This window comes from Kogia breviceps, chromosome 4 (genome assembly GCF_026419965.1).
Source record: "Kogia breviceps isolate mKogBre1 chromosome 4, mKogBre1 haplotype 1, whole genome shotgun sequence".
Lineage (NCBI taxonomy): Eukaryota > Metazoa > Chordata > Mammalia > Artiodactyla > Physeteridae > Kogia > Kogia breviceps.
The window spans coordinates 45903870-45928244 of NC_081313.1; the positions used below are offsets into that span (position 1 = coordinate 45903870).

The window sequence follows — 24375 nt, forward strand, 5'->3', positions numbered from 1 at the left end:
GTTGGTTTGGTCTCACTGTGCATTGGACACACAGACGTGCGTTGGACATCACACCTATATGTGGCCAAGCAGATCAATGACTTCTTGATTTGTTGAGGTTTACAGATTCTAAGAGCCTCATTTTCACCATCATTAAAATGTAGCCAATCTTTGTTATATGTTTGAACTGGGCATATAATCTGTGTTAAGTTTTGCATTACTTATGCTGAATATTCTTCTGATATGGACTGACTGAACTTAATATATTCTATAGGAATTGTATCTGTTAAAACTAAGTATTCAAACAATTGTGTTATTAAACAACACGTTTAAAAAAAAATTTAAGCTTAAAATGCCATTAAAAGTGAACTTTTAATCATCAAGAAAATTAATCTTAGTATTCTGAGAAGTAAAGAGGAAAGCATGAATTTCATTTGTTCATAGATGTGTATTGAGAACGACTCTAGAGGTTATGGTTGGTCACTATTCTTTGAATAAAAAGAAAACATAAAAGAGATTTAAGACCTTCAGAATCTACATTACTCTCTTCAAGTACAATCACATACTTGGGAATTAGTTATCCTGAGTTTAGCTAAAGCTAATTGTTTTGTTTCCTAAACAGTATCTTGAAAAGCTAACATCTATATAAACTTCTCTTAACCCCAAATACAGACATGTTTGCTTGCCAAAGAAAGGGGTCATAGCATTTATGCATTCTATATTCATTTTGTAAAACCAAGAACCACTTAAAACAAGTTGCAGTTTTGCCAGAACAGAATTTGGTAGCCAGGAACCTATTGTAGTTTGCCATTATTATCCCTTTTGTATTCTCTTAATGGCACTATCAGTATATTTTTAAAGGCATGAGTGCATGTGAAAGGCATTCATAAATACCCCTCTTTGATGATGATGGTTGCAAAGAGCAGCAGCTGCAGCAGAAACAGTAGTAAACATCTAACATTTATGGGGTACTTACCAAGTGCCAGGTACTATACTAAGCACTTTACAAGATTATCTTACTAATTCCCACAGAAATCTTGTGAGTTGGATACTATTATTATTTCCACTTACAGATGAGGACGCTGGAGCAGAGACAGGGAACACAACTGGTAAGTGTTAGAATCAGCTAGGGAGCAGTAGACTGACCTGGTCTGACTTCAGAGACCAGGACTTTGCCTCCCTTGGATGAGCAGTTGAATTCAAGAGGACTTGCATACAGGTCCACTAAAACATTCAGAATGATTTCATAACGTCAATTTTTCTGCCTCCAACGTATTCTTGGGGAATTTTGAGGGGGCATGGAGAAAGTTTACGAGGTCATATAGGCACATTAGCTCAAAGCAATGAATGGCATGGCGATCCTTCTGCATCTTGTGGACCCTCTTTCCAACCACCTTCATTCCCATCTTCATTCATGTTACAAAACACATGGCTGTAAACTGCATTTCTTTGGTAGTGGGGAGAGATGTTGTGGGAAGAGACTCAGGAAAGTTCCTAGGTTCAAAATCACAAGAAACACTGGTCTCATATATGATTTCATGTGAATCTTTCAGACAGTCTCTCAAGCAAGGATTCTACAAGGTTCCATTCATCTACAATGCCCACCAGCAAATGTTGCATCCCATGGTGATAGTACACATCCCTATGTTATTTCACAAGCATGATCTAATTTGAACCACACAGCACACTTGTGAGATGAGTAGGAAAGACAAAAACAGCCTTGTGTTACAGAGGCAAAGATAGGGATCCAAGGTATGTGGCACAGTCAAAACAGAACCTAAAGCTAGCATCTAGGTCCACAATTCCCATCAGTAGTAACTTACTTCAGTGCAAAGGTCTTCTGTTATACTCTTAGCATATGACTTGGTAAAAACGGTCTTCTCGATGAACTAAATTCTGCACAAGGAAATCAAGGCCCAACAATCTCATATCTTTGTTTATTTTAGGATTCATTCAAGTGTCAAATCTAAACAAGCTTGTTATCTCAAAAGTGTCTGGTGAAGCAGGGCTGAGAGAATGCACACCATTAGCTCTTGAAACTTGTTACCATGGAGCTCATGTTCCTAAATTGTTTCTTTCTGTATAGAAGGTAGAGGGTTATATTTTCAATCCAAGATAATCAGAGTATGGTGGGCATAAAAGTAGTTTGATTATAATACTACTTGGAAACCCCAGTATAAGTATGCAGTGTCCAAGGCACCAGGGGACAGATTGAGGGCAGAGGTGCCCCTGAGAAATGCTTAGTTTCAGCACACAGAATAGCTAAATAACAACAAGGTTTTATTTTTGACTTAAACTCTTACAAATGTATCACTGCTATAGCAACTATTAATGACAGTCTATTTTCATGATCCCTGATGGCGTTTTTAGCACGATTTATAGAAAAAAAAAGTCAGAAAATTAAAAAATAATGTAAAATAAGAGATACACTATGAAACTTCTGTCTACCATGTAACCAGCACCAGTAGTGCAACAGTTTACATTTTTGATGGTGATGACATATTTGTTATCTTGCCAATGCTTTTCCAAATTCCAAGAAGTTCTTACTCAGAAGTGTAGCTTCATTGCACTTAAGTCCTACAGTTTGTCCAGTGCAAACAGACTCCTAGACAGGTGATCAGTCTAAAGAGAGCTTTCTTTCAGTCTCTCTAGATCACACACTATGGATGTAAGAATAACCAAGAAATATGTCTAAGTATATTTTTAAATCTTAGGTTTGATTCTCTAATCAAGTTAGAAGTGAGCCATCAGAACATTAAAGTATATATTTTCCTGACTATTTTAGATCTTCTCATTTTCCCTAGTAATCAATAATGAAAGATGATAGGAGGCAGCTGAATATATCTTAGCATTTCCAAATAGTGCTCGCTAGGTTAGTTCTAGAATACATAAGGTGATATATGATATTCAGATGCATATGAAGGGGAACAGATGTTATGTGATAAAATAAGTTTGAGAAAAAAATATAGCAAAGTTTTTCAGTACTTACCAGTACCTTTAATATGCTAATGAATGGATAATGTTTGAGAAGGAAACAGAATAGGTAGCTTTTCTTAAAACTATTTGAGCATACGAGCATTATTTTGCAGAGTGGTTCCAGAAACCAGATCTCATTGGTACACTTTGTCACATGAGCTTGGAAGTCACTCAGATCTGAGTTCCCGTTACAGCTCAGAATTGCTGTGCAGCCTTGAAAGAGCTGCTGAACCGCTCTAAGCCTCAATGTCTTGAAGTTAACAAAAGATCATTAAATTTAAAAATACTGAGGAAAACTGCATTATATCCTTGACATTCAAATGCATCTTCACAAACCTCCAAATTTACTAATATCACTATAGGGTATAATTTTCCCTTAGAAAATTTAGTAAAATAAATAAATACTCTCATTGGTGCTTTTACCACTTGTTACTTTATGGAAATGTTTTCAGCCTTCTTGTCTTTCCTAGAATCTCACTTCCATTAACAGCACTGGTTTGCTAAAGTTTTAATTCTCCCTGGATGAGCAATTTTACACTGACTGGAATGCTCTATGAAAAATCCCCCAATATATTTTTTTTTCTGAAGACAAACATATAGTGGACTATGGGTGGGGGACTGGTTCATAGAATGTGCTCTCATTAATCATTTTAAATTTCATAATTTTAAAAATTTTTCTAAGAATTATCATTTTCTTAGCTGTTTTGTTTCTTGTCACTTCTGTCTAGATCAGGGCTGTCCAATAGAAATACAATATAAACCACAAAAGAGAGCCATACATATAATTTTAAATGTTCTAAAAGCCACATTACAAAAAAGATTTTTGAAAAAACAGGCAAAGTTAATTTTAACAATATATTTTATGTAACCCAAAATGTGCAAAATTTACTATTTATACCTGTAATCAATATAAAAATTACTAGTGAGAGAGTTTTCACTTGTGTTCATACTAAGTATGTGAAATCTTCTGTGCATTTTACACTTACAGCACCTCTCCCTTGGGTTAGCCACAGTTCAAGGGTTCTGTGGCTACTGGCTACCTTGTTGGACAGCCCAGGTCTAGATCAAGATCAACAGTCAGCTTTCTTCTGGGGGCCACTTTTCTACAGATACAATATGTTTATCACTTCACAGTTATTGCATTTGCAAGGAGGAATGGAGAATGAGGAAACCATATTGTGATGTGGATACTGACTCATTCCATAGTTAAGTAACTTAAATCCACAGAAGAGCTTGGTTGTACTAGGGATCAAATTACTACCTGTCATGAAGCCCCAGAGTTCCACATAATAGCCCAACTCACAAAAGCCAAGGGGTTATTGTAATTGTTTTACAAGTAGAAAAAGCAATAATAGTGACCTGAACTTTTTTAAAAAGTTAAATTCTGCAAGTATATGTTGAATACCAATTGCATACACGACACTTGGCTGGGTCTCGACAGACATTTCAGAATAGTTACTAGATATGAAGACACTTCAGAATAGTTACTTGATACTAGAAATCCAATTTTCCTGGCAGTGGTATGTATGTATGTACACACACAAACACACACATAAATATCCAAATATATGCATATATGCACATATGCATGTACACATGCATAGCATAAATTCCACCCAATCTAAAAGGGTCAATGGTTGGTGATTGTTATTTTGTCTTCTTTTTTTTTTAAATAATGGGCACCATAGATAAAAAAACAGAGAATCAGTCTTGTTTCATAAACAAACTTCCTATTCACACTTAAATTTACCTTTGATGGAAAGAAATCTGTAGCCTACTCTTGTGAATAATGATAACTATCACAAGCTGATTGCTTACTATATGCCAAGCATCGGTCTAAGGACTATACATCCCTTATCTCTCTTAATACTCACGGCAGTTAATGACGTTGGTGCAGAGGCAACTGAAACAGAGTATATTTAAGAAATTTAATAAATGTCATACACTTGCAAATGGGAAAGCCACAATTTGAACAAAGGAATCTCTGTTCAACCATAAAGCTAAACTACTCACTTTAAATGCGTGATGTTCTACACACTCTCTTTCTAGATAACAGTTTGTTGTCTAACAGGTACTTAAAAACAATATGGATATTTCTTATGAATCTAAATATTTCTGAAGATCTTAGTGGGAAAGAATTTTGTAAATACAGTTTTATACTTAGCATTACCTCTCATTTTATTATATCGAGATCCATCCAGAAAAAGGCTCAACTTCATTCCTTATCTCTGAAGATTCCAGAATCTAAAACATATGGCATCTCTTATCTGTGTCATTTCTCCCAGTGCTTGAATTCATCTTTAATGTTGACATTTTGTGGTCTAGTGGCTCTTGAGAAATGACAAATACCTTTCTCCTTTGAATTATAAATTACCACATTTGGACTTGCTTCTTCATATAATTTTTACTAAGCCTTTTTATTTCTCTCATTTATTAAATTGAAACTTTAGAATGAACAAGTTTACCTTAGTAGTACCTAAATTTTTATTTTGACAGTGTGGCAGTGTTTAAATTGCTAATAGTTGCACATAAACTAGTCCTGTGGGCAAGTAAACAGCTCATTAGTTTCACATTAATGCATGAGAGTAGACATTAGGGAGGTATCTTTCTTGGAACCCCAGAACACACATCATAAGGTAAGAATTAGTCTTCATCTTCATATCCATCTTCCTGCTTATACTATACATACTTCCTGCTTATACTCAGAAGAATAATTCTTCTCCTTCTGAATAGTAATTATTAATAGTTATTATTATTCAGAAGAGTAATGCTAGCAACAGAGTCACTTTCGAAAGTCTGCCAACCCCCAATTTAAACAACAGATATCAGAGTTGAAAGCATACATTTTGAGACTTCATACATGTAGCAGATTATATGTTCTCAATAGACATTTGTTCAATGAATGATGGAATTGAACATAAGTTCAGAAGGACATTGAACTGCTGTTTGATCTTTCCCAGGTTTGGTGTTGATTTAAGGAATGAATGCTTGATGTATGGAGAAATATTTGGGCATATATCCAGGGTCATTTAAAGTTTTCTTACACCTCCATAATGTTATTTCTATAAACTTAGAGGGACATAGTAATTATACAGTCTATATACTCAGTTTCACATGAGAAGGCTGAGACCCAGAGAAGTAACTTGCCTGATATATAATGAGCCAAAATAAGAATGGAAATCTAGTTCAGCTGGTTGCCAGTCTTCCATGCAAAAACTGATATAGTTCATATTTTGATCATCATATAAATGTAACCTAAAGAAACACTGTGTATTGGGACTTCATCACAATGATAATGAAGAAAATGTATAGTAAAAATAAGAAATTATATTTTACATGGTGAAATATATAATAAACGGTAGATAATTGAAGTCTGAGGTTGGATTTGAGTATTAAACACTATATTATGTCTTCATACAATATACAGAATGGGTTATGGGAAGGACTTTTTTGCTGCGGGTGTTATATTAAAAAAAATAACTTTCTACTTATCCAGTCATTACTTAGTTTTCATTGCCAAACAAGGAAAACTGAAAGAGGCACTGGCCCATGCCTTCCCTTCTCCTCTTAGTTCACTGACTGTCACCAATAGAAAAGGATAAATAAAATGCTTGAAAAGTGGCCAGTGATCATTAAGTTTGCAACATAGACTTCCTGATATTTCTAATGGCGTAAGATGACAGCATTCTCAGAAGCATGACAAATTCGTCTCAGAGAATGGAAATGATACGGATGGATGGGGCCAGATTTCTTAGCCTCTCTAAATCTTACTTTAGATATGTCTCGGGACTCTTTTTCAGTGGCTTAAATCAGTCACGGAAAATGAAGATTCATTAACTAGCTTTTTGATGCAAAATCAGATGCCTTGGCAACCTCATTCTGAACATTAAAAAAAAAAAAATAGCTTACATTCTCAATGTTTCCTCTCAATAGTGTCATCTTAAGACTGCTTCTGCCAAGCAGGAGTAAATCATTAAATGCTGTAGATATGTATTTATTTTAAGTGTTTACAGAAGTCCCATGATTTATTTCCAGTGTCTAAATATTTTGTTTGTGCATCAGTTTATTATATTATGAAATCTCTCCTACGTGAATAAGAATTAGGATTACTTTTGGATTCTACTAAAAGCGTGACTTTTTTATACCAATTTCACATGGAGCAAGATATTTGTATTTTATGTGCAAAATTTACTTCATCTGAAAATGATTTACTCTAACATCTACATCCTAGAAACCCTTTCTACTCAAATTGGATTAGCAGCATCGACACCATCCTGGAGCTTGTCAGAGATTCAGTGTCAGACCCTACCCTAGACCTACTCAGCCAGAACCAGCATTTTAACAAGATCCCCAGGAATTAAGTGTGTACATTCAGTTTTGAGAGGCCCTGGCCTAAGCCACAGAATTTAGTATTTGATTATAAGTTGCCTTGTTCTTTTCAGCAAAAGCCTAAGTCCCCCTGCAGTTTCTGGTGCTGGGCCTAAGCTAGCTATTTATTCAAATATAGTAAAATGATTGAAAAAAAAAGAAAGAAAAAACATCTCCAAGGTAAAAATAAGCCCTGAAAGACAGACCACGTCCTTTGTTTATTTTCCCAGGTTTATTTTGCTGTCAGATTCCTCCATAAGGCACCTTCTCAGAATAAGTTCCTCCAATGGAGGTTGAACTCCATCATGCCAGGTGGATCAATCTGTATTCAATGAATATGGGGCTGATTATCTACTTAGCGGATGATCCTTGTCCCTAGCCATCCTCTTTCTGCCTGAATTTGGATATTTTGTATCTTGTTATCACCCTGGCAGCAGACAGGACAACAGGGAGTTGAAAACCAAGATTAGTCATTTTGCTTTTCTTTAGTAGTTTGGCTGAAATGTGTGATAGGTTGAAATATTGGGTGAAATGAATCCTGTGGACTTTATCATGCCACATAATAAATTTTAATTTATCACCGATCAAACAATTAGCCATTTGAAGAAGCTATTTGGTTTGTATTGGAAATAATATCTTAGTGAACTGAAAAAATTAATACAACTTGTAGCCAGACCCAGGGAGTTACTTAGGCACTGAGAATATATATATATTTTATATTTATATTAATATTGAGAGGATTATATTTTTAGGAAAACCTCATTTCCAAGGAATCTAAAGGTAAATTTCAAATATAACAACATCCAGAAGCCACTAAGGCAGAGACTAAATTTTAAAAGAGAACATTATAAATCCTTAATTCCTTTCCCAATTTCTGACACTAACTTTTCAAAATTCATGATTTCAAGTATCTGTCTGGTAATAAAGTATATATTATTTCATGTCATGAAACCCCTAGAATACATTTATACTGCCATAACTTTCCTTTTTATTCTACCTAATATGCCACCAATTAGAGGACGTTAGGACTGGATTTTGAAAGCTTCAAGAAATAGGACCCACAGTTATTACACACACTACATTTCTCCAATCATCCTTGAGAAATTAATGATCACATTTTGACATGGTACAAACTGAACCTGGGTCAGCTTGCTTACTTGATAAACTAGAAGTAAGACTGATATCATCAATCAGTTTATGATGAACTTTAGAGGCAATGGCACACAAAACAGGATTTTATATGTCAGCAGAATCTTGACATTAAAAAAAAATAATAATGACAAAGAAAGAGGAAAGAGAACAAAAGAAAAAAACTGCTTTAAGTGCATGAGTTGAAAAAAATCTTTGAAAAAAGCAATACACATTTATTGTATCTTGACTTACATTGCCTATGTACTAGCATGTTTAAACAGGTTAAGTTGACTTAGGAAATGTCCAAGACAACTTTTCCAAGAAATAATTTATGGAAAAGAAAACCTGACTTAAACTCAGCACAAGATACATAACTAGAGGGCTTCCCTGGTGGCGCAGTGGTTGAGAGTCCGCCTGCCGATGCAGGGGACACAGGTTCGTGCCCCAGCGCGGGAAGATCCCACATGCCGCGGAGCGGCTAGGCCCGTGAGCCATGGCCGCTGAGCCTGTGCGTCCGGAGCCTGTGCCCCACAATGGGAGAGGCCACAACAGTGAGAGGCCCACATACCGCCAAAACAAACAAACAAAAAAGATACATAACTAGAAATAAAAAATAGGAGACAGAAATTTTAAAGTAGAATAAAAGATCACTAATTGATTTTGATAACAATGATTATTACTGGGTTGACAAATGAATATGGATAAAATGTAAGAATAAGATCATAGACTTAAACTAAATATGGGTCAACGAGGGGGGAAGTTCTATTTCTGCACAACAGGCCAAATTTCCTACTATAGTCAGTTATTTCACAGTTGTGTGTTATTCTTCATGAGGAGAAATACAGTGTGAATATCTCACTATTACTCATATTATTCCTGGAAAATTGGGTCCAATCAATCAGAAGATCCATCTCTGTAAATAAAAGGTATTAGACAACATTGCTATTACTAAGTAATCATTTATTAAGATGCTGTCATTGAAAGTGGAATACCTCATTGGTGATGATGTGGAAAACTGGAACACTGCTTTGGGAATTATATAAAGGGTACCGTCACTTTGGAAATCTATTTGGCAATATCTGAAAACATACCCATAACCTACAACCCCAAAATTCCACTTCTTGAGATATACCGAACTTATGTGTATGCACACAAACTTACACATGCTACATGCAAATTTGTTTAACAGGTGACATATCCTAAAATGTTCAGAGCAGCCCTATTCATAGTTGCCTCAAACTGGAATACCCAAGTATCCACCAACAATAGTAATTTGCAGTAAATTTATTTGATGCAATACTATCACAACGAGAATGAACAATCTATTACCACACAAAAGAATATGGATGAATCTCACTATCACATTGTTGACCAAAAGAAGCCAAAACAGAAGAGTTTGTATTGTATAATTCCATTCATAAATGCACAAAACTGGCCAAACAAATCTATGCTCTTGGAAGTTAATATAGTGGTTATCTTTGGAGGGAAGCATGAAGGGGTATCCTTGGGAGCTAGTATCATTGGCAGCTGACTACTGGTTATGAGTAAAATTGGTTAAGCACTTTTTTTTCTCACCTAGTAGCACATTCACACCTATAATAACCAATTATAATCTCACAGATAGACCTGGAGTCTGTCATACAGAGTGAAATAAGTCAGAAGGAGAAAAACAAATACCGTATGCTAACACATATATATGGAATCTAAGAAAAAAAAATGTCATGAAGAGATTAGTGGTAGGATGGGAATAAAACACAGACCTACTAGAGCATGGACTTGAGGATATGGGGAGGGGGAAGGGTAAGCGGTGACAATGTGAGAGAGTGGCAGGGACATATACACACTACCAAATGTAAATTAGCTAGCTAGTGGGAAGCTGCCGCATAGCACAGGGAGTTCACCTCTGTGCTTTGTGACCACCTAGAGGGGTGGGATAGGGAGGGTGGGAGGGAGGGTGATGCAAGAGGGAAGAGATATGGGAACATATGTATATGTATAACTGATTCACTTTGTTGTAAAGGAGAAACTAACACACTATTGTAAAACAGTTATACTCCAATAAAGATGTTAAAAAAAAGGAATAATAAAATTATAATTCTAAAAAAAAAAAGAATCTCACAGAGTGCTAAGGGTTACACAGAAATAACTGGACATAGAAAGAGAGCCTCTTCCTTTTTAACCAACACTGGGAAGGCAAGATACTTTTTTTTTTAAAGTCATAGAGGGCTAACATAAACATTAAGCCTTTTAAGTTCATTCCAAAACACAAGATATTGTCTCTTCAGCCAATAACTTCTTCCTCCCCTTTCTTGGCATTTCTGCAAGTCATATGTTCCTGATGCTTCTGTTGCCTCAGCTCACATGGATTTCTTTAGCAGGAGAAACCTGATGTTTCTTGTCCCTAAGTATCTCAGTCAAGGCTTAGGAAAGCAGCAGATACAACAGAAGTTGTAAGGGTCATTCTTACCCTTGACAAGGGAAGACAGGGCAAAACCATGCCCACTGTCAGCAGTACCACTGGCAACAGGCAACCACCTTTGCTCAAGACATTTTGAAGTTTATGACAAAGAGCTAAGGAAAGCTATGGCAGGGAAATATCTAGTCATTTTCTAGGAAACAGTAATATTATAAAAATGAATAGTTATGTGAGTGATAAAATGTTTTCCTCTTGTAGTTCATCTGATATCAGGGCAGCGATACTTTGTGGAACCCACAGGTGAGAACTTTTTGTAAAGTACAACCCAAAGATGGCAGCAGGATTTTCTTGTTATGTTTTTCTCTCCCCTAAAGTGACCACCCTTTCACTAGAGAATGTAATTATGTCATCAAGCTAATGTGATTCTTAAATAAGACATCAATCTTCCCTTTGGGTGAGAACACTAATCAGATTCAGCTAGTTTTTCATTCTCTATCTAAACACTGCCATATGTAAAAAGAAAAATCTCTGAAAACCAAGGATATTTTACATAGTTAAACCTCTCCTCCCAACCAATCTACTTTGTTATCCTATATAAACAAATTCTGCCATTACATTCTGTTACTCATAACAATTTTCAGTAGATAATCCACAAATCAATTAAAGACAAGTTAATTTCCAAAAGGGATCAAGCAACAGGCATTAGAAACCTAATACTTAAAGGTACCATCCAATAAATGTATGTGTTAGAGAAAAGTTTAGTTTGGCTAGCTTTCCTTCTAATCCAAGATTTTACATTTGTATGATTAGTTTTGAAGATCAAAAATTCATCACACTGAGACTTCCCTGGTGGTCCAGTGGTTAAGAATCTGCCTTCCAATGCAAGGGACATGGGTTCATGGGAGCTAAGATCCCACATGCCGCAGGGCAACTAAGCACGCACGCCTCAACGAGAGAGCTCCCATGTCACAAACTACAGAGCCCCCGTGCTCTGGAGCCCACACACCACAACTAGAGAGCCTGCACCTCAGTGAAGAGCCCGCGTACTGCAATGAAGATCCTGCATGCTGCAGCTAAGATCCAATGCAGCCAAAAATAAATAAATAAATAAATAAAACAAATATTTTAAAAAATTCATCACATAATTACTTTTAGCTATGACATCCATGTTTTGGGGACAGACGTGGATAGCCACATCAAGAAAAAAAGTATTTGTATATGACATACTACTGTTATCAATTTTTAACTTGCAATTTTTTTGCTTTAATATTTTCTACATATGAAACCTTTTGAGGATTAGATGAAAAAATGTAATTCAGAATATACTCTCTCCATTCAGCCACTTAATGTCTTTTGATTGGGCATTTAGTCCATTTACATTTAAAGTGGTTATTGAATGCATGTTCTTATTGCCATTTTGTAAATTGTTTTGGGGTTGTTTTCGTAGGTCTTTTTTGCTCCTTTCTTCTTCTTTTGTTCTCTTGTGATTTGATGACTATCTTTGTTGTCATGTTTGGATTCCTTTTTCTTTTTTGTGTGTGAATCTAGTACACCTTCTTGGATTGTGTAACTCGCTCTTTCTCTTCCATCTCCTTCTTATATTTCCGTGTATTTTTACAATAAAGGTGAAGCAAAGGCAAATTCACTCAAGAGATTGGAGTCTGATCTGACCAAGAACACAGTCAGTAATGAGGTCAATACCCATATAGTTTCATCAACTTGATGCAATCTAAGTTATGCCTTGTCTGCCTAGGACTGCAAATGTACCCATGATGTATGGAATGAAAATGTTTCAACTTACATATTGACATTTTCTCCATGAAGGCTCCCTTGAGTTCCCCAAGCAGAATCTCCCATTGCAGTCCCTATTTTATTTTGTTTTATTGCTTATTTTCTGCCTTCCTCCACTAGAAAGTAAGCTTTATGAGAGCAAAGTCCCATCCCCAACCACTTTCCTCTTCATTTTATCCCCAATATAAGGTAATTATTTTTAAGTGGCTAATAAAGTACCAGGCACAGGGCTGTGCTGGAACCATCCACACTAGTTGGCAAAAGCGAACTGTTACATTTTCAGGAGTATTTCTAAGTCAGTTGTTATACCTAGTGAGTATAAAAATTAAATTATTTAAACTTCACAATTAAATAAATTATGTTGAAAAGAATGGTATTAAATATTCAAAACTCATCACTTAAAAATTTGACTACACTTTACTATTATCTATGTTCTTGAGGTCATTTACGTCTATTGTACCTATATGTGCCATTCTGCATCTCTCGCCCACTGCATATTTAGTGACCTCTGTGGCTTGAAATGGGCTGGTGGGAGAATTTTTGCCACAGAAATCAGCAAATACTACAAATAAGCTTTTTTGGTGTCTTCACAGAGAACTGGCTGCTAACATTTACCAGAATGCCACTGACCACGCTTATCACTGGCATTTAACAAACAGTCTCTGAATGAATGCATTCGAGTGTTTTACTCATGGTCACGTTAGTTCTTACAGAGTGTGTTCCTCTAGTCCAGCACAAAGTTCCTCTTTCTCAGGTTCACTCCCAGGCTTTCTTTTTGGAATGTCGCTTACACATTTGTTGCTCTAGGAATGTCTGTCTTTTGCATTAGATTGACTTCACCTACTTAAGAGCTAGAGTGGTCTTCAGGCTTTTCAATGCTGGGTGATGGGTTTGAGCTGACGAACTCTGACATCTCTTCAGCTTTAACTCTCTGTGCCATGATACGGGGAAAGAAAGCAGAGTGTCCTTACTCTTGTCAGGGGCCTACAAACATTGGCTGATCAGTTCATCCTTTCAGTACATATACATCAAGCACCTACTATATGCCACACACCCTTCCAGGCACTGGCAATGCAGAGGTAGAAAAAAAGACAAAAATTGCTGCCACATGGAGCTTACATTCTAGTATGTATTACTATTAAGTAACATTAATTTTAGTATTGTCTACATGCCAGGCATGACCTATGGCTAACACACTTAATCCTCACACCCTCCCATTTAACAGATGAGAAAATTAAGGCAGTCTGCAGTGAAGTAGTTTGACCGATGTCTCGGAGCTGTAAAAGTGTTGACATTTCAACCTCAGCAGTGCAGCTGGAGAGCCAACCAGCTCTTAATCACTATACCCGGCACCTTGTCAAGGTGAGGCTGTTTTTCTATGAGCAAGTTGGTTATAAGATAATTGTTTATAGGTGAGCTGTATTGTGCTATTCTGTAACCAAGAGTGGTTCCAATCATAACAGTTAACCACTATGAAATTTACAAGAGAAGATCACAGAATTGGTGAAACCCTGAGGGAAGTGCAGAAAATGCTATTAAAGATATGGAAGGCAGGCCAACTTTTATGTACATATTTCATTAGGGCACACGGGCCCTTTAAAGCAGACATTTTTATTTTCCACTTATAGACTGGGAATCTGCTAATGGAGGTTAGGGAATTACCCAGTTAAGAAAGCAGCAGAGCTCGCATTCAAGCTTGGTCTGTTTGGCTCTAAAGCCAAAGTCTCCCTCCTATACCCTGCCCCCTCCCACAATATGCAATGGTTGTTAACCATGATGTTATTCTCATAATGACTGCTGTATTGCCTATAAGGAAACTATTTTACTCATCTTCAATTTAGCTAATATTACTCACGATTTGGAATATCATTAAGAATGATGTTTCTACATTCAAGACAATGCCAATGGAATAAATAGGCATGAGATGGGATGAAGTTGACCTCTGCAGCTCAGAGAATCTTCTGGCTCCTCTGAACAGCTGGCCAGGGAGCAACATTTGGCAGTAAAATACGACCATGACCAGTGTTTTTGGCCACAGGAAATAGGCCAGATGGAAGCTGATGAAGCAAAACCCAGGGAGAGGAGAGAAGCACATAAAACCACTGATTAGTTTCCTTTTTTTTTTTTACATAAGAAACACATATTTTGATGTGTTCACTTAACACTGCTTTAAGCCAGTCTCAATTAGGTTAGAAGACTGTTCAGATATTATTATTTTTTTATATTTTTATACAGCAGGTTCTTATTAGTCATCAATTTTATACACATCAGTGTATACATGTCAATTCCAATCACGCAATTCATCACCCCCCCACGTGGCTTTCCCCCCCTTGGTGTCCATACGTTTGTTCTCTACATCTGTGTCTTAATTTCTGCCCTGCAAACTGGTTTATCTGCACCATTTTTCTAGGTTCCACATATATGCATTAATATACGATATTTGTTTTTCTCTTTCGGACTTACACTTACTTCACTCTGTATGACAGTCTCTAGATTCATCCACGTATCAACACATGACCCAATTTCATTCCTTTTTATGGCTGAGTAATATTCCATTGTATATATGTACCACATCTTCTTTATCCATTTGTCTGTCTATGGGCATTTACGTTGCTTCCATGACCTGGCTACTGTAAATAGTGCTGCAATGAACATTGGGGTGCATGTGTCTTTTTGAATTATGGTTTTCTCAGGGTATATGCCCAGTAGTGGGATTGCTGGATCATACGGTAATTCTAATTTTAGTTTTTTAAGGAAACTCCATACTGTTCTCCATAGTGGCTGTATCAATTTACATTCCCACCAACAGTGCAAGAGGGTTCCCTTTTCTCCACACCCTCTCCAGCATTTGTTGTTTGTAGATTTTCTGATGATGCCTATTCTAACTGGTGTGAGGTGATACCTCATTGTAGTTTTGATTTGCATTTCTCTAATAATTAGTGATGTTGAGCAGCTTTTCATCAGCTGCTTGGCCATCTGTATGTCTTCTTTGGAAAAATGTCTATTAAGGTCTTCTGCCCATTTTTGGATTGGGTTGTGTCTTTTTTTAATATTGAGCTGCATGACCTGTTTATACATTCTGGAGATTAATCCTGTGTCCATTGATTCATTTGCAAATATTTTCTCCCATTCTGAGAGTTGTATTTTTGTCTTGTTTACGGTGTCCTTTACTGTGCAAAGACTTTAAGTTTCATTAGGTCCCATTTGTTTATTTTTGTTTTTATTTCCATTACTCTAGGAGGTGGATCAAAAAAGATCTTGCTATGATTTATATCAAAGAGTGTTCTTCTTATGTTTTCCACTAAGGGTTTTATAGTATCTGGTCATACATTTAGGTCTCTAATCCACTTTGAGTTTATTTTTGTGTATGGTGTTAGGGAGTGTTCTAATTTCACTCTTTTACATGTAGCTGTCCAGTTTTCCCAGCCCCACTTATTAAAGACACTGTCTCATCTCCATTGTATATCCTTGCCCCCTTTGTCATAGATTAGTTGACCACAGGTGCGTGGGTTTCCCTCTGGGCTTTCTATCTTGCTCCATTGATCTATGTTTCTGTTTTTGTGCCAGTACCATATTGTCTTGATTACTGTAGCTTTGTAGTACAGTCTGAAGTCAGGGAGTCGGATTCCTCCAGCTCCGTATTTTTCCCTCAAGACTGCTTTGGCTATTCGGGGTCTTCTGTGTCTCCATACAAATTTTAAGTTTTTTTTATTCCAGTTCTATAAAAAATGCCATTGGTAATTTGATAGGGATTGCATTGAATCTGTAGATTGCTTTGGGTAGTATAGTCATTTTCACAATATTGATTCTTCCAATGCAAGAACATGCTATATCTCTCCATCTGTTGGTATCATCTTTAATTTCTTTCATCAGTGTCTTATAGTTTTCTGCATACAGGTCTTTTGTCTCCCTACGTAGGTATATTCCTAGGTATTTTATTCTTTTTGTTGCAGTGATAAATGGGAGTGTTTTCTTAATTTCACTTTCAGGTTTTTCATCATTAGCGTATAGGAATGCAAGAGATTTCTGTACATTAATTTTGTATCCTGCAACTTTACCAAATTTATCGATTAGCTCTAGTAGTTTTCTGGTGGCATCTTTAGGATTCTGTATGTATAGTATCATGTCATCTGCAAACAGTGACAGTTTTACTTCTTCTTTTCCAATTTGCATTCCTTTTATTTCTTTTTCTTCTCTGATTGCTGTGGTTAGGACTTCCAAAACTATGTTGAATAATAGTTGCAAGAATGGACATCCTTGTCTTGTTCCTGATCTTAGAGGAAATGCTTTCAGTTTTTCACCATTGAGAATGATGTTTGCCGTGGGTTTGTTGTATATGGCCTTTATTATGTTGAGGTAGGTTCCCTCTATGCCTACTTTCTGGAGAGTTTTTATCATAAATGGGTGATGAATTTTGTCAAAAGCTTTTTCTGCATCTAGTGAGATGATCATATGGTTTTTATTCTTCAATTTGTTAATATTGTGTATCACATTGATTGATTTGCATATATTGAAGAATCCTTGCATCCCTGGGATAAATCCCACTTGATCATGGTGTATGATCCTTTTAATGTGTTGTTGGATTCTGTTTGCTAGTATTTTGTTGAAGATTGTTGCATCTATATTCATCAGTGATATTGGTCTGTAATTTTCTTTTTTTGTAGTATCTTTTTCTGGTTTTGGTATCAGGGTGATGGTGACCTCATAGAATGAGTTTGGGAGTGTTCATTCCTCTGCAAGTTTTTGGAAGAGTGTGAGAAGGATGGGTGTTAGCTCTTCTCTAAATGTTTGATAGAATTCACCTGTGAAGCCATCTGGTCCTGGACTTTTGTTTGTTGGAAGATTTTTAATCACACTTTCAATTTCATTACTTGTGATTGGTCTGTTCATATTTTCTTTTTCTTCCTGGTTCAGTCTTGGAAGGTTATACCTTTCTAAGAATTTGTCCATTTCTTCTAGGTTGTCCATTTTATTGGCATAGAGTTGCTTGTAGTAGTCTCTTAGGATGCTTTGTATTTCTGCAGTGTCTGTTGTAACTTCTCCTTTCTCATTTCTAATTTTATTGATTTGAGTCCTCTCCCTCTTTTTCTTGATGAGTCTGGCTAATGGTTTATCAATTTTGTTTATCTTCTCAAGGAACCAGCTTTTAGTTTTATTGATCTTTGCTATTGTTTTCTTTGTTTCTATTTTATTTATTTTTGCTCTGATCTTTATGATTTCTTTCGTTCTGCTAACTTTGGGTTTTGTTTGTTCTTCTTTCTCTAGTTTCTTTAGGTGTAAGGTTAGGTTGTTTATTTGAGATTTTTCTTGTTTCTTGAGGTAGGCTTGTATAGCTATAAACTTCCCTCTTAGAACTACTTTTGCTGCATCCCATAGGTTTTGGATTGTCGTGTTTTCAATGTCATTTGTCTCTAGGTATTTTTTAATTTCCTCTTCGATTTTTTCGGTGATCTCTTTGTTATTTAGTAACATAGTTTTTAGCCTCAATGTGTTTGTGTTTTTTACGTTTTTTCCCCTGTATTTCATTTCTAATCTCATAGCGTTGTGGTCAGAAAAGATGCTTGACATGATTTCAATTTTCTTAAATTTACTGAGGCTTGATTTGTGACTCAAGATGTGATGTTTCCTGGAGAATGTTCCATGTGCACTTGAGAAGAAAGTGTAATCTTCCATTTTTGGATGGAATGTCCTATAAATATCATTTAAATCTATCTGGTCTATTGTGTCATTTAAAGCTTCTGTTTCCTTATTTATTTTCATTTTGGATGATCTGTCCATTGTTGTAAGCAAGGTGTTAAAGTGCCCCACTATTATTGTGTTACTGTCGATTTCCTCTTTTACAGCTGTTAGTTGCCTCATGTATCGAGGTGCTCCTATGTTGGGTGCATATATATTTATAATTGTTATATCTTCTTGGATTGATCCCTTGATCATTATGTAGTGTCGTTCCTTGTCTCTTGTAACATTCTTTATTTTAAAGTCTATTTTATCTGATATGAGTATTGCAACTCCAGCTTTCTCTTGATTTCCATTTGCATGGAATATCTTTTTCCATCCCCTCACTTTCAGTCTGTATGTGTCCCTAGGTCTGAAGTGGGTCTCTTGTAGACAGCATATATATGGGTCTTGTTTTTGTATCCATTCAGCGAGCCCATGTCTTTTGCTTGGAGCATTTAATCCATTCACGTTTAAGGTAATTATCGATATGTATGTTCCTATGACCATTTTCTGAATTGTTTTGGGTTGTTTATGTAGGTCTTTTTCTTCTCTTCTGTTTCCCACTTAGAGAAGTTCCTTTAGCATTTGTTGTAGAGCTGGTTTGGTGGTGCTGAATTCTCTTAGCTTTCACTTGTCTGTAAAACTTTTGATTTCTCCATTGAATCTGAATGATATCCTTGCCGGGTAGAGTAATCTTGGTTGTAGGTTCTTCGCTTTCATCACTTTAAGTATATCATGCCACTACCCTCTGGCTTGTAGCATTTCTGCTGGGAAGTCAGCTGTTAACCTTATGGGAGTTCCCTTGTCTGTTATTTGTCTTTTTTTCCCTGCTGCTTTCAGTAATTTTTCTTTTTCTTTATTTTTTGCCAATTTGATTACTATGTGTCTCGGCGTGTTTCTCCTTGGGTTTGTCCTGTATGTTACTCGCTGCACTTCCTGAACTTGGGTGGCTATTTCCTTTCCCATGTCAGGGAAGTTTTCAACTATAATCTCTTCAAATATTTTCTCTGGTCCTTTCTTTCTCTCTTCTCCTTCTGGGACCCCTATAACGCAGATGTTGTGGCATTTAATGTTGTCCCAGAGGTCTCTTTGGCTTTCTTCATTTCTTTTTTCCTTTTTCTGTTCTGCAGCATTGACTTCCACCATTCTATCTTCCAGGTCACTTATCCATTCTTCTGCCTCAGTTATTCTGCTATTGATTCCTTCTAGTGTACTTTTCATTTCAGTTATTATATTGTTCATCTATGTTTGTTTGTTCTTTAATTTTTCTAGGTCTTTGTTAAACATTTCTTGCATCTTCTCAATCTTTGCCTCCATTGTTTTTCCAAGGTCCTGGATATCTTCACTATCATTATTCTGAATTCTTTTTCTGGAAGGTTGCCTATCTCCACTTCATTTAGTTGTTTTTCTGGGGTTTTATCTTGTCCCTTCATCTGGTACATAGCCCTGTGCCTTTTCATCTTGTCTATCTTTCTGTGAATGTGGTTTTTGTTCCACAGGCTGCAGGATTGTAGTTCTTCTTGCTTCTGCTGTCTGCCCTCTGGTGGATGAGGCTATCTGTTCAGATATTATTTGATAACTTTATATTTTGATTGATCACTAAGTCCTGTTCTACTCTCAATTTACAAGTGTTCTTTCTTCAGAGGAAATTCTGAGTTGAGTTCAATGAGGCTAGTTAAGTCTATTGGAATGACACCTCTCATTTTGGAACTTCTCCTTATGTGGTGATGAGAAGATGTGATCAGGAAATGGGAGGTGGCAAAGTGACTAGAAGTCTAGCCTCTAGGACAGCCTGCCAAGGTTCAAACTTGGGCAAGTGTCTTAAACTCTCTCTGCCCAGTTTCCTTATTTGTAAGAAAAAGGCAACACTGGTCCCCCTTGTGCGGTTGTTTTGTGGGGTGAAATGAGATAATGTATGTAGAGCCCTGGGAACACTGTCTGGCACATAATAAGTTCCCAATACATTTAAAACTTATTACTCTTACTCTGGACTTCTGACCACCTGTGTGTTGTGTAGCCTCTGATCCCTGAACCTGCAATTCTTCTCTTATTTGGTGGTAATTATATCCATCCTCTTCACTTACCATGAAAAATTGAATGAGATGAGCTATGGAACAGAACACTAAAAAGAGCAGTTATTAACATCTGTTACATCTGCAAAACGTTACAAAAAATTTTTTTTAATGCCATACAACAGGAGGTGCTAATGTGATACTTAGAAAGTTACCTCCTAGCTTACTGATTTGTGGGTGGCACTCCTTTCTCTTTCTAAGACTTGGGCTCTAGCCAGCATTTTCTGGTGGGCAAACTGAGGTTTAATTTGACAGCCATTGATGTGCTACACTTTGGTTTCAGTAGGAACAAAGAGTAGCTAAGAGACAGTATTTTCCAATTGTCCCTGCAAATAACTGCTACTTAAAAATCTCCAGGTCAAAGTTGTGGATTTGAGCATAACTGTCCAAGATATGCACAGGAGGTGATTTAAGTTTATCTAGGATTGTTTGTTTCAGCAAATAGTCAAGAATGTAGTATATTCCATGATGCTTATTAGTGTAAGGGGCAGGAAAGGTAGAGTATACTTTGTTTCTGGCCTGTGGGATGTTAGTGAAATCACCTCTACCCTGCACTTCAAGGTACCTTGGATGGTGTTCTCCTCTATTTGTACAATATCCACTCCACAGTCCCCATATAATATGTTCCTCATAACATTCCTTTTTGAGGAGACAGAAAGCAGAAAGTTTTCTGATTTGTTCTGGTTGGAAGACAAGACCATCTCTAGAAGAGTAACTTGCTATTTCAAGTTTCCTTGACTGTTACTGTAACTTTAAACAATAACATTTTTAAAAAGCAAAATGTCCTAGTGTTCCCTTGGGGAGTTGTCAGAGACCACCAATCTGCTAAGTACTAGCTCCTTGTTCGTTCTTCGCTTCCCATATTATTTTCTTCCCAATTTTTTCAGGTACTATATTCAAACTTACAACATGAGTTCACTCACTGACATTATTTTCTCAGATCTAACATAAGCACATAATTCCCGTCTCTCTCTCCTCTAAGACAGACACGAGAGGTGTGGCTCTAAATTAATGATTGCTTCTTATTCCAGGTCCACAGAGGAAAATTAGCCTCCTTAGGATGTAATCCTCTTTCTCTCTCTGTCTGTCTCTGACTCTCTCTGTTTCTGCATCAAGTCAAATTTAGCTTAATAAGCTACATATTAATTATATTTGGCTTTCTCTGTATTTTACCCATAAAAGGCAAAAACTCGCCACTACTGAAAAATGACTTTCAAATCTACTTTAAGCATAACTACCCAAGGTTGTATTTCTCAGGGATCAACACTCATCAAATACATATGATTTACTGTTACTTTAAAAAATCGGACTCTTTACAGACTTGGCTTTCCTTCATCCTGAATTCCACCAGGGAGTGAAAACAATGCCAGAGACAAATATTCCAGCTTAAACCCAAGTGTATCACCAGTATCATGTGTAATATCCATTCAATCTTCAAAGAAAAAAATAACACTCTACTAGACATGTGTGGGGATTTTACAAAATACAAAATTATTTTTATTAAACAAACAAACTTGTAAAGGAGAAACTCAACAAAGAAATGTTGGTTAACACCTAGTTATTTCAGTTGCTTCAATAGTGGAATTATGTCTAAAGCCTCTCAAAGGTCAAGATAAGCTTAAGTTACTGCCATGTTTTAAAGATCTCCTATATTAAAAAAGAAATGAAGGAGCTTCCCTGGTGGCGCAGTGGTTGAGAGTCCGCCTGCCAATGCAGGGGACACGGGTTCGTGCCCCGGTCTGGGAAGGTTCCACATGCCGCAGAGCGGCTGGGCCCGTGAGCCATGGCCGCTGAGCCTGCGCGTCCGGAGCCTGTGTTCTGCAACGGGAGAGGCCACAACAGTGAGAGGCCCATGTACCACAAAAAAAAAAAAAAAAAAAAGAGAGAAAAAAAAGAAATGAAGAAATACAAAAACTGGGTTGCAAAATAAAATTGTGGGATAGTTTAAATGTTTACATCAAATAGCTTAACACTTTTGACTCCAGGAATGCTGTGAAATGAAATCGTGCCATTCAGAAATAAATGTAGAATGTGTGTGTGTGTGTGGGGGGTGTACACATACATAAATACTTTTTCTCATGGTGCATTTGAGGTGGTGTGGTCTGTTAAAAGTTTAAAGCTGTACAATAAGCATCTTTCTTTCATTATTGTCAGTATATTGCTATGACTGAATGCATACTCTCTTTTTTTTAAGCATTGAGAGATCTCTGAAAATGTGACATGAGAGTGTCCAACTGCTGTCCTAGCTCCTTAACCTTCCACTGGACTCCTGGCCTATGATAGTCCCTGATCATATCAGTAAGTTGATTTTACAAAGAAAAGGGTGACACCAACTAAGAGAGTGTAGCGAGATGCTTCATCGAACATGCATTAATGGCATTCTCCTTGCATGTAAGGGAGCCTCTGGCCTCAAGGAATTTATAGTCCAAAGGGAGAGAGAAAATAGGATCCACAGAACAATGAAGACAGTACATATAAAAAATTAATTATTTTATGGGCAATTAATATTCAAATTAAAAGCAAATATATGAGGGACAAAGTCTCTCAGGTTTCAAAGAAGATTGGTCGATGATGGCTATTCTGGATGTCACCCTCACCTCTTAAACTCATTATGAAAGAAACTTGTCAGAACTACAAACACAGGGCATTTAAATACATACAAAACTCATCCTGAGACATTCCAGTGCTTGTTGTATTTCTGAAAGGATCAAATTGACCAAGGAAAGGGAAAATATCTTTGGCATACCAAGAAGGCAAATTTCATAATATATCTACAAATCATACGGTAGAGCTTAAACTCTGCATTTCCTGAGATTTCTGAAATTCTTTAGTCCAACACACTATTGTTTTCACCTTACCCAGCAGTTTGATATTCATGATATTTAGAAACTTGTTATCAGATCTCAATGATAAGAAGTGTCTAGAAACTACCATCTATTGGAAATTTGTATTGCTTACAAATTATTTGTAATGCTTACAAATCTTTGATGAGCATACATCTTAGCACATAATAAGCATGAGATGCAAATAATAAACATGAGAAGTGCATTCAGTAAAAGTAAAGCATAGAGTAGGCATATAATTTCTAATGTTGAAGCAGAGTCTTAACTGTAAGAAATTAACATAATTAATAAAAATAAATGGTATTTATTTTGTTTTGAAGTAGAAGTAGATGTACATCTAGTATTAAGGAAGTACTACTTACACCTTTAACTGCCAACTTTTATTCATCCCTTTCAAAGTTTGCTTATGCATTTTTACTAGGGAATTTTGTAATTTGATTCCTCTGATTTTATAGCTCCCTAAAATATTCCAAGGGTACTATCTTTCATACTGTCTAAAACAAATAAATAATTCTTGTGAATTATTTTAATCTAAACTTTGAATATTTTCTATGTGAGTAAATCAGAACACATTTTAATCCAAATTTAACACATACTTTTATAAAGGCCTGGTAGTTTCTACATATGTTACATTTGGTCTAAAGAAGGAAGACCTATTCTTAAGATTCTGCAGACAATTTCACCTCCATTTGCTATTGGTGAAAGAGCTTGCAATGCTACAGACTAACCAATCAGAAACAAAAACTGTGTGAAGAATCAATCTTTTTCTTGTAAATATCTAAAACCACTAGAGCAAAGGAGGAAATCAAAGATTTTTCTGTGTCTTCTGTTTTTCCTAGTTATTTGATCAAAATAAGCTAACTTGGATGTAAAGCAAAGCTGTAACTGACAATTTATTGAGGTCATGAGGTCAAGATTTTTCATATGATTTCCAGAGAAATCTTTAGACATAACAGATTAATAACATTTACTTCAATTTCATAGTTTCTATTTCTCCTGGGCAACATTAAAACTATGACCTACAACCTAGACCACAGAGATAGTTTCCACTTTTTCATGTGAATGTGACCTGAAACACTTA

The 24375-nt window shown here is 36.3% G+C and overlaps 1 protein-coding gene across 8 annotated transcripts in view; it reads right to left on the reverse strand.

Annotated features, from left to right (window-relative positions):
- Positions 1–24375, reverse strand: part of PDE4D (phosphodiesterase 4D) — a 1495323-nt gene that overhangs the window by 326701 nt on the left and 1144247 nt on the right. The gene's annotated exons all lie outside the window — the stretch shown is intronic.